Below are 10,054 nucleotides of genomic sequence, written 5' to 3'. Positions count from 1 at the left end.
AGCCATATAAGGAGACAATGGAAAACAGAGCCTCAAAAATCCTTGTCATTTCCTGGATGCCATCTCATCTTGGTTTTGCCTGAAGCTCACGTTCTAGGGCACGCACAGAGAATATCTTGGTATTTCTGGACACGTCAGAGTGTTTTCTTTCGAATGCTATCAATTATATGCATAGTCGAGCATCTTTTTGTGACAAAATATCTTGTTTAAAACGGGAACGTTTTTCATCCAAAAATGAAATAGCGCCCCCATAGATGTAAGAGGTTAAGAAGTCACATGATTAGTAAAATAAATTACACGTGTGCAATCTAAGTGTCAAATGATCTGTGTATATATATATATATATATATATATATATATATATACATACACATGACCTCAGTATATAAACACCTGTTCTGAAAGGCCCCAGAGTCTGCACCACCACTAAGCAAGGGGACCCAGCAAGCAAGTGGCACCATGAAGACCAAGGAGCTCTCCAAACAGGTCAGGGACAAAGTTGTGGAGAAGTATAGATCAGGGATTATTTATAAAAATATCTGAAACTTTGAACATCCCGTCGGAGCACCGTTAAATCCATTATTAAAAAATGGAAATAATATGGCACCACAACAAACCTGCCAAGAGAGGGCCATCCACCAAAACTCACGGACCAGGCAAGGAGTGATTTAATCAGAGGCAACAAACAGACAGAAGATAACCTTGAAGGAGCTACAAAGCTCCACAGCGGAGATTGGAGTATCTTTCCAAAGAACCACTTTAAGCCGTACACTCCACAGAACTGGGATTTATGGAAGAGTGTCCAGAAAAAAAGCCATTGCTTAAAGAAAAAAATAAGCAAACACATTTGGTGTTCGCCAAAAGGCATGTGAGAGACTCCCCAAACATATGGAATATAGTACTCTTGTCAGATGAGACTAAAATTGAGCTTTTTGGCCATCAAGGAAAATGTTATGTTTGGCGCAAACCCAACACCTCTCACCACCCGAGAACAACATCCCCACAGTGAAGCATGGTGGTGGCAGCATCATTCTGTGGGGATGTTTTTCATCGGCAGGGACTGGGAAACTGGTCAGAATTGAATGAATGATGGATGGTACAAAATACAGGGAAATTCTTGAGGGAACCTGTTTCAGTCTTCCAGAGATTTGAGACTGGGACTGAGGTTCACCTCCAGCTGGACAATGACCCTAAACATACTGTTAAAACAACACTTGAGTGGTTTAAGGGGAAACATTTAAATGTATTGGAATGGACAAGTCAAATCCCAGACCTCAATTCAGTTGAGAATCTGTGGTATGACCTAAAGATTGCTGTACACCAGCGGAACCCATCCAACTTGAAGGAACTGGTGCAGTTTTGCCTTGAAGAATGGGCAAAAATCCCAGTGACTAGATGTGCCAAGCTTATAGAGACATACCCCAAGAGACTTGCAGCTGTAATTTCTGTAAAAGGTAGATCTACAAAGTATTGACTTCGGGGGGGGGGGAGGGGTTGAATAGTTATGCACGCTCAAAAGTTCTTTGTCTTATTTCTTGTTTGTTTCACAATAAAAATATCTTGCATCTTCAAAGTGTTGTGTAAATCAAATGATACAAACCCCCCCAAAATAAATTTTAATTCCAGTTTGTAAGGCAACAAAATAGGAAAAATTCCAAGGGCAGTGAATACTTTCGCATGCCACTGTGCCTGCCCTGCCTCACTCACTACTCATGCCACTTACACAAATACTTCTAACACAGTATACTCACACCCATTCCACAACACACTGCAAAAATTCCTACATTTTACACTTGACATGTGAATACAAAATCTAAGAGACCACATTCATGAGCATGTTGTCATGTTTATTGGAAACACCCCAAATAAGAGGGTAGCTGTACTGATGTAGAACAACACAACACACACACACCTTCACTGAGAACAGAGATTAACACACACAAGTATCCTTCAGTTCTACCTTCTCATCTGACAGTGAGTCCATTGAAAAATATTATAACATATCTAACCAGGTTAGAACTGACAAGAACAAAGTCTATTTCAAATGTGGACATGCAGTATACAATTGTTCAGTTGCAAATTATATAGTATAATATATTGTAATAATATTCAGTGCCTTTGAAAAGTATTCAGACCCCTGGACTTTTTCCACATTTTGTTAATCATAATCCTCCTTAATCTTCAAACAATACCCCATAATGACAAAGTGAAAACAGGTTTTAGATGTATTTTGTCACATTTATTATAAATAAAAAACAGAAATACCTTATTTACATAAGTATTCAGACCCTTTGCTATGAGCCTCAGATTTGAACTCAGGTGCTTTCTGTTTCCATTGATCATCCTTGAGATGTTTCTACAACTTGATTGGAGTCCACCTGTAGCAAATTCAATTGATTGGACATGATTTGGAAAGGCACACACCTGTCTATATAAGGTCCCTCAGTTGACAGTGCATGTCAGATTAAAAATCAAGCCATGAGTTTGAAGGAATTGTCTGTAGAGCGCAGAACAGGATTGGGGAAGAACAGGCCAAGATCTGGGGAAGGATAACAAAACATTTCTGCAGCATTGAAGGTCCCCAAGAACACAGTGGCCTCCATCATTCTTAAATGGAAGAAGTTTTGAACCACCAATACACTTCCTAGAGCTGGCCGGCCCATCCAAACTGAGCAATCAGGGGGAAAATGGTCTTGGTCAGGGACAACGACCCTAGGCACACAGCCAAGACAAAGCAGGAGTGAGTGTCTTCGGGACAAGTCTCTGAATGTCGTTAAGTGGCCCAGCCAGAGCACGGACTTGAACCTGTTCGAACATCTCTGGAGAGACCTGAAAATAGCTGTGCAACAACGCTCCCCATCCAACCTGACAGAGCTTGAGAGGATCTGCAGAGAAGAATGAGAGAAACTCCCCAAATACAGGTGTGCCAAGCTTGTAGTGTCATACCAAAGAAGACTTGAGGCTGTAATTGCTGTAAAGGGTCTGAAGAGTTATGTAAATGTAATATTTCCGTTATGGGGTATTGTGTGTAGATTGATTTGTAGATTGATTTTATTTAAACATTTTTAGAATAAGGCTGTAACGTAACAAATTGTGTAAAAAGTCAAGGGCTTTGAATACTTTCTGAAGGCACTGTATATTATAAAATCACCAAGTATAGTTTCTATTTAACATCCTAAAACTTTGGGGTTTCTCTCTGTTTTCAAAATGGCAGCCTGTTGATGTTGTAACACTAAAACCTTCCTTAGCCACAAAAGGTCTTGTAGAGTCCCACTTATAAACAAAAGAAGCGCACATGAGCATATTTTTCCGATCTCTGTTCATAGATGATTTTCATACAGCGGCAGATGGTCCATTGTTGCATATAAAGTATATAAACAGGAAAACACATTTTCAAAGTGCTCTCAAGGCCAGACATGGTTATCCATATACAATAGTATTTTCATGCCATGGTCAATAATTATACTTTTTTCCACATAGATGACTATTCAACATCAGCTTGGTTACCTTTTCAAAATGAGAAATTATTTTTTTAAATACAAAATTCAGATTAGAAGTAATTTGTAAATAAAATGTTGGTGAAACGAAGCAAACATAATTCGACTCTCATTAACAGCAATTCCACCCTTGAATATTTATCCACAATCACTACTTTCAGTTACCGACTTTTTTCCAACTTGATATATATATTTTCAAGCCACAGACTTTTTTTGCTGCAAATAATAAATGTTACATTAAGAAAATAAGTTGCAGTACTTTGTGGCTCCAACAGGCAGTCCATAGTCCATACATCACTTTAACAATCCAAACACATTTCTGATATGTCATGACAATGCTCCCAGCAGCATCAACAAATTGTAACTTGTGACTAAAATGCTTTAGGTCTTAAAAGTCCTCAATCAAGGATACTCATACCTGCAAAAACTTTCAATGCAATCAGTGGTGCAAAGACAAACTTGATGTTACAGAAAAGTTCTAGACTGTTGTGCATGAGCTGGGTCAACGTTTAGCATGGCTGATGACTAGCATCAAGACATGCTCAGACCTCCACATGGATTGGCTGATGAGGTCCACTGTTTAGCACCTATACACAGTCCTATCCATCATGGGACTTAAGGATAGGCTCATGCCTAAATTGGTTAGCTTTGTGTTGTAATGTTATTGGCCAAAAAGCAATGTCCAAGTCCAACATGCTGGTGGACTCTTTCAACACACACAATTAGACACGCATGCAAAGACATACACACACAATCTAGCACACAGGCTCACCGTGCCTTGCAAACAAATTCATCCCCCTTGGTGTTTTTCCTATTTTGTTGTATTACACACTGTAATTTAAATTGATTTTTATTTGGATTTAATGTAATGGACACACAAAATAGTCCAAATTGGTGATGTGAAATGAAAAAAAAAATAACTTGTTTAAAAAGATAATAAAAAATAAAAAAAGTGGTGCATGCATATACAGTGCCTTGCGAAAGTATTCGGCCCCCTTGAACTTTGCGACCTTTTGCTACATTTCAGGCTTCAAACATAAAGATATAAAACTGCATTTTTTTGTGAAGAATCAACAACAAGTGGGACACAATCATGAAGTGGAACGACATTTATTGGATATTTCAAACTTTTTTAACAAATCAAAAACTGAAAAATTGGGCGTGCAAAATTATTCAGCCCCCTTAACTTAACCTCTTTGAACTCTAGGGGCAGTATTTCATTTTTGGATAAAAAAACGTTCCTGTTTTAAACAAGATATTTTGTCACGAAAAGATGCTCGACTTTGGAAAGAAAACACCGACGTTTCCAAAACTGCAAAGATATTATCTGTGAGTGCCACAGAACTGATGCTTCAGGCGAAACCAAGATGAAACTTCAAACAGGAAATGAGCAAAATTTTTGAAGCGCTGTTTTCCAATGTCTCCTTATATGGCTGTGAATGCGCAAGGAGAGAGCCCACAATTTCTGCCGTTTCCCCAAGGTGTCTGCAGCATTGTGACGTATTTGTAGGCATATCATTGGAAGATTGACCATAAGAGACCACATTTACCAGGTGTCCGCCCGGTGTCCTGCGTCGAAATTGGTGCGTAAACCTCAGCTGCAAGTATTTTTCCATTTAATTCAGAGAAGAAAGCAGACTTCCACAAACGATATATCAATGAAGAGATATGTGAAAAACACCTTGAAGATTGATTCTAAACAACGTTTGCCATGTTTCAGTCGATATTATGGAGTTAATTTGGAAAAAAGTTTGGCCTTTTGGTGACTGAATTTTTGTTTTTTTTAAGTAGCCAAAAGTGATGTGATTTCTCCTACACAAAAGAATCTTTCAGGAAAAACTAAACATTTGCTATCTAACTGAGAGTCTCCTCATTGAAAACATCCGAAGTTCTTCAAAGGTAAATTTTTTTATTTGAATGCTTTTCTGGTTTTTGTGAAAATGTTGCCCGCTAAATGCTATGCTAAATGCTACGCTAGCTATCAATACTCTTACACAAATGCTTGTTTTGCTATGGTTGAAAAGCATATTTTGAAAATCTGAGATGACAGTGTTGTTAAGAAAAGGCTAAGCTTGAGAGCTAGCATATTTATTTCATTTCATTTGCGATGTTCATAAATAGTTAACGTTACGTTATGCTAATGAGCTTGAGGCTATAACTGGATACAGGTTTTTTCGTAGCCAAACGTGAACAAAACGGAGCGATTTGTCCTACACAAATAAAAAAAATTTTTAAACTGAACATTTGCTATCTAACTGAGAGTCTCCTCATTGAAAACATCTCAAGTTCTTCAAAGGTAAATTATTTTGTTTGAATGCTTTTCTTGTTTTTGTGAAAATGCTTGTTTAGCTATGGTTGAAAAGCATGTTTTGAAAATCTGAGATGACAGTGTTGTTAACAAAAGTCTAAGCTTGACAGCAAATATATTTATTTCATCTCATTTGCGATTTTCATGTATTAACGTTGCGTTATGCTAATGAGCTTGAGGCTATAAATAGGATCCCGGATCCGGGATTGCTCGTCGCATGAAGTTAATACTTTGTAGCTCCACCTTTTGCTGCGATTACAGCTGTAAGTCGCTTGGGGTATGTCTCTATCAGTTTTGCACATCGAGAGACTGACATTTTTCCCATTCCTCCTTGCAAAACAGCTCGAGCTCAGTGAGGTTGGATGGAGAGCATTTGTGAACAGCAGTTTTCAGTTCTTTCCACAGATTCTCGATTGGATTCAGGTCTGGACTTTGACTTGGCCATTCTAACACCTTGATATGTTTATTTTTGAACCATTCCATTGTAGATTTTGCTTTATGTTTTGGATCGTTGTCTTGTTGGAAGACAAATCTCCGGGCCAGTCTCAGGTCTTTTGAAGACTCCATCAGGTTCTTCCAGAATGGTCCTGTATTTGGCTCCATCCATCTTCCCATCAATTTTAACCATCTTCCCTGTCCCTGCTGAAGAAAAGCAGGCCCAAACCATGATGCTGCCACCACCATGTTTGACAGTGGGGATGGTGTGTTCAGGGTGATGTGCTGTGTTGCTTTTACGCCAAACATAACGTTTTGCATTGTTGCCAAAAAGTTCAATTTTGGTTTCATCTGACCAGAGCACCTTCTTCCACATGTTTGGTGTGTCTCCCAGGTGGCTTGTGGCAAACTTTAAACAACACTTTTTATGGATATCTTTAAGAAATGGCTTTCTTCTTGCCACTCTTCCATAAATCCTGTTAAGGCTCGGGACAATACTGCCCCCTTTGGATGAATTGTGTGCCCAAAGTAAACTAAAAAAAAACTGTCAAATTGCTAATATATGCATATAAAATTTATTATGGAATAGAAAACACTCTAAAGCTTCTAAAACCGTTCAAATTATGTCTGTATGTAAAGCAGAACTCACAGGGCAGCCATTCTCCCGAACTCTCTCTCTCTCCTAAGAAAGTTGCTCCAACTTTGACGTCATCGCCACCACCCTTTCCAACCAGCTATGGATCTGGGAACAGTTTCTATTTCTTCAGCACACTCTCGTCTTTCAATGAGACATGGAACGGAGAAAATAGCACTAGCTTTGACTGCTTGGCAGGCAAAATACTGAGGTGTCACGAGTTTTCAGGTGCGCGCTCTGTGAAAAGGGTCTTTTTTTCCAGTTTGCATGAGGAGAGTTCGTTATGTTTGATTTAATCGCCAATTGTTTTGTACGTTAAAAACATCCTAAAGCTTGATTCTGCACTTAGTTTGACCAATTTAGTCGACATATAATATGTAAATTTGAAGTTTTGATGCGCAATTTTCGTGATCAGAAGTCCTTTTTGGGGTAATTCACCTGAAGATGTTAGCATTTGCTAATACAAAGACACACCAACAGCAACCAAACGTTATATTAGGTAAGTATAACTCCTTCCACGACATTCTTGTCGAAGACCATCAAAGGTAAGGGAATATTTATGTTATAAAATTGTATTTTTGTCGAATCCAACATTGTAGAGAAATAATGCTAATGCCTGAGCGCCGTCTCAGATTATTGAATAGTGAACGAATTCTGTAATGTTAAAAATAAATGTAACACAGCGTTTGCATTAAGAAAAAGTGTATCTTTCTAAATATATGTAGAACATGTATATTTAGTCAAAGTTTATGATGTTTATTGCTGTTATCTGGCGTTAGCTGCCGGAGCTATTTATTTCTCCGGACATTTCTGCTGCATTTTTTGAACATGGCTCAATGTAAACGGTGATTTATGGATATAAATGGCATATTATTGAAAAAAACATAAATGTACTGTGTAACATGTGCTATTACTGTCATCTGATGAAGATTTTCAAAAGGTTAGTGAACTATTTCTTTTAATCCTGCGTTTGTGATTGTGCTATTTTGCATAGCAATGTGGCTACATATTGTATGCTTTCAAAGTGGTGGTTTAACATAAATATGTGCTATGTTTTCGCTGTAAAACATTTTAAAATTCTGACATGCTGGGTAGATGAACAAGGTGTTTATCTTTCATTTAAGCTATTGGACTTGTTAATGTGTGGAGGTTAAATATTTTTAAGAATATTTTTGCTTTCCCTGCGCCACCGTTTGGGCTGAAGGGGGGGGGGGGTGTTCCTAGTTGGGAACCTGCAGCCCCTTCAGGATAAAGGCCAGATTTGTGCAACATACGACTGATTGTTGTCCTATGGACAGAGTCTCCCACCTCAGCTGTAGATCTCTGCAGTTCATCCAGAGTGATCATGGGCCTCTTGGCTGCATCTCTGATCAGTCTTCTCCTTGTATGAGCTGAAAGTTTAGAGGGACGGCCAGGTCTTGGTAGATTTGCAGTGGTCTGATACTCCTTCCATTTCAATATTATCGCTTGCACAGTGCTCCTTGGGATGTTTAAAGCTTGGGAAATCTTTTTGTATCCAAATCCGGCTTTAAACATCTTCACAACAGTATCTCGGACCTGCCTGGTGTGTTCCTTGTTCTTCATGATGCTCTCTGCGCTTTTAACGGACCTCTGAGACTATCACAGTGCAGGTGCATTTATACGGAGTCTTGATTACACACAGGTGGATTGTATTTATCATCATTAGTCATTTAGGTCAACATTGGATCATTCAGAGATCCTCATTGAACTTCTGGAGAGAGTTTGCGGCACTGAAAGTAAAGGGGCTGAATAATTTTGCACGCCCAATTTTTCAGTTTTTGATTTGTTACAAAAGTTTGAAATATCCAATAAATGTCGTTCCACTTCATGATTGTGTCCCACTTGTTGTTGATTCTTCACAAAAAAATAAAGTTTTATATCTTTATGTTTGAAGCCTGAAATGTGGCAAAAGGTTGCAAAGTTCAAGGGGGCCGAATACTTTCGCAAGTATATTCACCCCCTTTGCTATGAAGCCCCTAAATAAGATCTGGTGCCATCAATTGCCTTCAGAAGACACATAATTAGTTGAATAAAGTCCACCTTGTGTGCAATCTAAGTGTCACATGATTTGTCACATGATCTCAGTATACATACACTTGTTCTGAAAGGCCCCAGAGTCTGCAACACCACTAAGCAAGGGGCACCACCAAGACCAAGGAGCTCTCCAAACAGGTCAGGGACAAAGTTGTGGAGAAGTACAGATCAGGGTTGGGTTAGAAAAACATATCCGAAACTTTGAACATCCCACAGATCACCATTAAATCCTTTATTAAAAAATGGAAAGAAAATGGCACCACAACAAACCTGCCAAGAGAGGGCCACACACCAAAACTCACAGACCAGACAAGGAGGGATTGAATCAGAGAGGCAACAAAGAGACAAAAGATAACCCTGAAGAAGCTACAAAGCTCCACAGCGGAGATTGGAGTATCTTTCCATAGAACAACTTTAAGCCGTACACTCCACAGAACTGGGCTTTACGGAATCGTGGCCAGAAATAAGCCAGGGCAAGGGGGAGATATTACTAAGTGAGAGAGCGTGTAGGAAAGGGAGCAGGTGGAGATGGAGAGAGAAAGAGAACGAAAAGTGAGAAGTGTCATGGAGGGATGAAATATGACATGAGAACAATTTGTGAAAAATAGAGCAACTGGATGTTAATTAAGAAACACAGACAGAATGGGAGGAATTGAGAAAAGAGAAAGAAATGGAACTGGGAATAAGATTAGCTTTGTCATCAAAAAGCGCTTCTCGCCATGAATGTAAAGCTCGTTATCAATAAACATCACAATAAGGTGTTGAGTGTTCGATTTGCCTGCTGGGGAGCAAGGAGACCCACAGCTCCACTAAAACCATTGACAACTGCATGTTGTTTTCAAGGGATTGTTAAATAAATGTTAACTATTTGATTGTAATATCATCACCTCCTGAAGAGCAAATATCAAATTACTCCATTCAGAACAATTGTGCACATTTAGTTATAAACCTACAGCAAGTACCAGCATGCTTTTCATGATCATTAAACATAAATTGATCATGTAATTTTAAATACACTACATGACCAAAAGTACTTGGACAACTGCTCGTCGAACATCTCATTCCAAAATCCTGGGCATTAAGTTGGGCTAGTCCCCCTTTTGCTGCTATTACAGCCTTTACTCT

Source organism: Oncorhynchus masou, chromosome 18, assembly GCF_036934945.1.
Source record: "Oncorhynchus masou masou isolate Uvic2021 chromosome 18, UVic_Omas_1.1, whole genome shotgun sequence".
Classification (NCBI taxonomy): domain Eukaryota; kingdom Metazoa; phylum Chordata; class Actinopteri; order Salmoniformes; family Salmonidae; genus Oncorhynchus; species Oncorhynchus masou.
Note: the sequence above shows the minus strand (reverse complement) of the source record.